Here is a 6,000-nt window from a genome sequence, read left to right on the forward strand (position 1 = left end):
CAGCCTCCTGAAACAAGCCATGCCTTGTATGAGTTCTGGCTCCAGCACCAGCACACTCACAAAAAAATGAAATGAATACATGCAAAGAAGACTAGAAGAGAAAGAAGAACCAATAACTGAGGCTGCAATGAGTTAATCAGCCCATCACTGGTGGCTCATAACTGTAATTCTAGTTACTCAGGAGGCTAAAATGTGTGGATATTATTTAAAGGCCAGACAGAGTAGGAAAGTCCGTAACACTTGTGTGTGTGTAAGTATGTCTGTGTGAGTCCTGTTGCTTGAACTTGTACTGTTTTGTTCAAAGCTCTACTAATCTCAGCTTAGTGGTTATAATTGGAGATATCATGTACTTTCCTGCCCAGGCTGGCACCAATTTTGATTCTCAGATTTCAGCCTCATAAATCTGGTCTGGCTCTACATTATATTCATTTCTAATTAAACACCGAAACAGAAAAAAACTCCTGGAGTTTAGCTGTGGTTCAACTGGCAGAAGTGGGAAAATTTCTGGGACAGCACCTAGACCCTGAGTTCAAGCTGGAGGACAAACTCAGAAGAAATAAAAAGAGGATAGAAGTACAAAAGGAAGAGTCAGTGAAAGAGGTTGAATGAACCAATCATTGGTTTCTCACACATGTTTTAGGAGGTACTCAGGAGGATTAAATATAAGATTCACGTTTCATGGTCAGCCCAGGCAGGAAAGTCTATGAGACTCATATATTTAATTTGCCACCAAAAAATAAGCTACAATTTGTACTTTGGCTCATTCAGTTGAGTGCTAGTCTCAAATATAAACTTTGGGACAAAACCTAGGCCCTGAGTTGAAGTCCTAGACACACATTTCAAAACAAACAAACAAACAAAAATACTCCCACGAATTAAAAAAAAATGATGGGAAAAAGAGAAAACTAAGGTTTAAAAATGAGCCATGTTTTTGGTTCATGTGTGTATTCCTATCCATTCTAGGTTCAAAGCTAGACTGGGCAGTAAAGTACATGAAACTGTTAACCCCAACTACCCAGCCAAAAGCTGGACGTGCAGATATGATAGTAGATGTAAAGCACTGTATTTGGTGCAAAAGCTAATTTAAAAACTGCTGACCCAGAGTTCAATTCTTAGTGCTAAAAAATTGTAGGAGAGTGTAAAAAGGCCAATTGTAAATTTAAATATAAGCCTGGGGTTTGTTGATAATGGCTGTAGTTGATCCTGTCTACAAAAATCTTTGGATCAAGTTTCAAGGCCAACCCAAAAAGCAAAGTTCAGTAGATTTTGTGTGTATGTGTGTGTATGTGTGAATGTGTGTGTGTGTGTGTGTGTGTGTGTTTCTATGTGTGATGTGTGTGTTTCTGTAGTATCCTTTGCCTAGTGCCCTTGCATTCTCAGCTTTTGTGTGGTGAATTGGAGATAAGAGTGTCATGGACTTTCCTGCCCAGGCTGGCTTTGAAACATTGTCCTCAGATTTCAGCTACTTTATTTAGCTGGAATTTGAGCAGTGGCTTAATTGGCAGAACTGGGAAAATATTTTCTGGAACTGCACGCGGACCCTGAGTTCAAGCCCCAGGACATGCACAGAAGAAATAAAGAGGAGTAGAAGTAACCAAGGAAGAGTGAGTGACAAAGGCTTAAATCAATCAAGCATCAGTGGCTCATACATGTTTTACTAGCGAATCAAGAGCCTGAAATCTGAGGATGATGGTTCATAGCCAGCCTAGGCAGGAGAGTCCATGACTTTTGTCTCTAATTAATCAATCCTCCAAAAAAGTGCCAAATATATATGATCTTTCTCATGTAATAGAAGATATGCTTGAATAAAAACTTCTAGGACAGAATATGAGCCCCAATTTGTCGACCCAGGAACAGCACACACAAATGCAAAAAATAAAATGTAAACAAAAGAAGGAAGTGGCAAGCACATATTGACGTTTTAAAATGACACAAGGGTTGTTGGTCCTGTGTATAATCCTAACTACACAAGAGCCTGACATCTGAGGATTGTGGTATCAAGTAAGCCTGGGTAAGAACATGCTTGAGATGCTTATCCCAGCTACATAGCACAAAGCCCTGAGCTGGAGCTGAGGTGGTAAAGCAACAGCCTTCAGTTAAAAAGCTAAGAAAAAGTCCCCAGAGCCAGAGGTCAAGCTGCAGAACCACTAAAAATTACTCATAACAAAATTAATACAAAGGAGAGCGGATGAAGAGAGACTGAAATCTGAGGATCCACAATTTAAAGTTAATGCATGCAAGAAAATCCATGAGACGTTCTGTGTATGTGTGAATCTGTGTGCCATCTTGCAGCTTGTGTGTGCCTCCTTGAACTTGTGCTGGTTTGTTCAAGGACAAAACTCTACCACTCCAAGATTGTCAGTGGTTAATTGGAGGTCATGGTCTCATGGGCTTTCCTTCTCAGCCTGGCTTGATTTATGCTAGGCTTTCCTCAGACTCTTTTCTCCAATTAATTGTCAAAAAGAAAAAAAAAAAGCCTGGGAATTGAGTTATGGCTCAAGTGGCAGAATTGGGCAAACAGTTTCTGGGACAGCAACCAGGCCCTGAGTTCATGCCCCAGGACAATCACAAAAGGATTAAAGAAAGAGAGGCTAGAAGTGCAGAAGGAAGATCCAATGACAGATGTTTAAATAAATCAAGTATTGGTAGCTCACCGATGTTCTATCAGCTACTCAGGAGGAGGAAATCTGAGGATCACCATTGAGGGACAGCCAAGGTAGGAGAATCCATGAGACCCTTATGTCTCATTTGTCACCAAAAATATGACACTAGCTGTGCTCTGTTTCATGTGGTATATTCCTAGTCTTAAACAGAAAGCTCTGGTACAGCACACAGGCCCTGGTGTTGAGGTCCCAGCACAAAAACAAAGAAAAAAGAGCACAAATTATGAAAGATGAGAGAAAGAGATAATTATTTCAAAATGAGCCATGGGTTGTTGGTTTATTTGTGTATTCCTAACTACTGAGGAAGTTGAAATATGAGGATCACAACTCAAAGCCAGCCTGGGTAGGAAAGTGATTGAAATTTTTTTTTAGTCCGGTCATGGGGCCTAAACTCTGGGCCTGTGAGCTGTCCCTCAGCATGTGGTACTGAGGAAACATACCCAGGGCCTCATGCATGCAATGCAAGCGCTCTACCACTGAGCCACTTTCCCAGTCCAGTGATTGAAATTCTTATCTTCAACTTCCCAGCTAATGCTGGAAATGAAGGTCTGATAGTAGTTGTAAAGTAATGAAATTTGGCGCAAACCTGGGAGACAGATTCCTGGTACATAATTAAGCCCAAATTCGACCAAAAACAAAACTGAAAAAAGAGAAGAAATGACCATTTGAGATTTAAAAATAAGCCTGGCACTGGTCGTTCATGCTTATAATTTTAGCTTTCAGGAAGCTGAAGTTTGAAGATAGTATTTATATGGCCAGTCCAAACAGGAAAGGCATGGGGCTTTATTTTTCTTCTGTTTGTCAATCTAGGGGTTGAATTTATGTATGAGCTCTACCACTCCCAGTATCTTGGCAGTTGATGAAAACAATCTCATGAACTTTCCTGCTCAGGCTGGCTTCAAACTATGATACTCAGATTTCAGCCTCCTGAATCTTGCTGGGCTTTACATGAGACTGTTATCTCCAAAAGGAAGAAAAATAAAACCTGGCGATTGAGCTGTGGCTCCAATGGCAGAAATGAGAAAATAATTTCTGAAACAGCACCCAGACCTTGATATTAACTTCAGGGCCAACACACATACAAAGAATAAAATAAATGTGAAGGAGGGTGGGAGAAGAAAGTCAATTTTAGAGTTTAAAATGAGCCAAGCATAGGGGGCACACACCTGTGATGGTAGCTACTCAGGAGGCTCAAATCCAAGGATCACAGTTGAAAGCCAGCCCAGATAGGAGAATTCATATATTCAACTCTAAGTAGCTATTTAAAACCTAACAACATCAAAAAATAGCCACAAGTTGTGCGGTGGCTCATTTGTTAATTTGCTAGTCTTGAGTAAACACCTCGGGGATAGCACCTGGGCTGATTTGTGGACCCAGGACCAGCATATACAAGGAAATAAAAATTCAAATAAAAAGGTGTAAGAATGGCAGAGAATATGGCTTAGTGATAGCATGCTTGCCTAGCATGTTTTAATTCCTTGGTCTGTTTCCTCAGTACCTCATAAATAGAAAAGCCTCGAAACGGCACTGTGGCTCAAGTAATAAAGTCCTCACCTTCAGTAACAGAAGCTCAGGAACAGTGCCCAAGCCCTGATTTCAAGCCTCAAGGCTAGGAAAAAAAAGAAAAAAAAGGTTGGAGAAAATCTAATTAAAGTTTAAAAATTATCCATGAATTTTTGCTTGATGTGTTTAGTCCTAGTGATTCAGAAGGCTGAAATCTAAAGGTTGTTTTTCATAGCCAACCTGGGCAGGGAAGTGCCTAAGTCTCCAACTAATCAGCAAAAAAATCCAGAAATGAGGATGTGCATGTAGTTGGAAAGCACCAGCCCTGAGGAAAAAATCTATGAAACAGTGCCCTGGCTCAGAGATCCAGCCTCAGGATCACAATAAGAGAAATAAATGATTGGAAGTAGAGAACCTTGGACTGTTGGCTCATGTCTGTAATTCTAGAAAAGCAAGAAGCTGAAATATAAGATCCAGTGTAAAGGCAAACCCAGTCAAGAAATTCCAGGAATCCGTGTGACCTATGTTTCTTTAGGCCTGCCTTACTTCACTGAATATAATTTTTTTTCAAGTCTTTCCATTTCCTAACAAACGGGACAATGTCATTCTTTCTGATGGAGGCATAGAATTCCATTATTTAATGAGTCAAGCAGAAAAGTTCAGATAAGGGGATGTTAGGGAAATGAACCCTAAGATATGTATTCAAATGTATTTTTTTCTTTCATGTGATTGTTTCTAACACATTTATAAGATTATTTCTTTGTTGCTTTATATGCCCCTCCCCCACAGTATAACCCCTGCTTTCACTGTATTTGATGTCAGTATAATTTGTGGAGGGGAAGGGGAAAAACAAATCGTTTAAACAGGAAAACAGTTGGACCCATTGCAACCATGAAATGTAAAAGTCGTTATGTCGAAAATGAACTTCACAACTTTGGTAAATGAGGGGGGGAGGGGAAGCGGATTGAGTGGGGTGGCAGGGGAATGATGGGAATGGATGGGAAGGGGAAACAAAGGAAAAGGCTACAATTCTTGATAAGAAATGTACTCATTATCTTGCCCATGTAATTGTAACCCCTCTGTGCAGTATTTTCACAATAAAAAAAGGAAAAAAAAAGAAATTCCAGGAGACTGTTTTGTGTGTGGTAGCCACACTGGAGATAGGATTTTGTTTATTGAATGGAAATAAGAGTTTCATGGACTTTCTTGCTCAGGCTGCTTTCAAACTATGATGGGCAGATTTCAGCCTTGTGTATCAGGCCAGCCCTTGCATGAGTTCAAGCTCCAAGACCAACAAACACAAAAATAATAAAATAAATGAAAAGAATTGTAGAAGAAGAGAAGAAAGAGGTAATACCAGAGGTTTCAATGAACCAATCATTGGTGGCTCATATCTGTGATTCTAGCTACTCAGGCTGAAATTTGAGGATACTGTTTAAAGCTCAGCTCAGTTATGAGTTCATAAGATCCCTCTCTGTATCTCTCTGTCTCTCTCTATATATATTTCTGTCTGTCTGTCTCTCTCTCTCTGTGCCATTCCTGCTGTTTCATCTTGCACTATTTTCTTCAATGACCTACTTACTTTCAGATTTTTAGTGGTTAATTGGAGAAAAGAGTGTTAAGGACTTTCCTCAATTTTCAGCTTCCCAAATCTGGCCTACCTCTACATGAGTCTATTGTCTCCAATTAACTTCCCCCCCAAAAGTCAAATGCTATGGTTAGTCCCATATGTGCATTGAGACAGCATCTGAGCTTCAATTTCTACTCCTAGGACAAGCAAAAATGAAGAAAATAAGAAAAGAAGGTGGAAGCAAGCACATATTAAAGTTTTAAA

The sequence above is a fragment of the Dipodomys merriami genome, unplaced genomic scaffold, assembly GCF_024711535.1.
Source record: "Dipodomys merriami isolate MVZ:Mamm:240054 unplaced genomic scaffold, mDipMer1.0.p SCAF_492, whole genome shotgun sequence".
Taxonomy (NCBI): Eukaryota; Metazoa; Chordata; class Mammalia; order Rodentia; family Heteromyidae; genus Dipodomys; species Dipodomys merriami.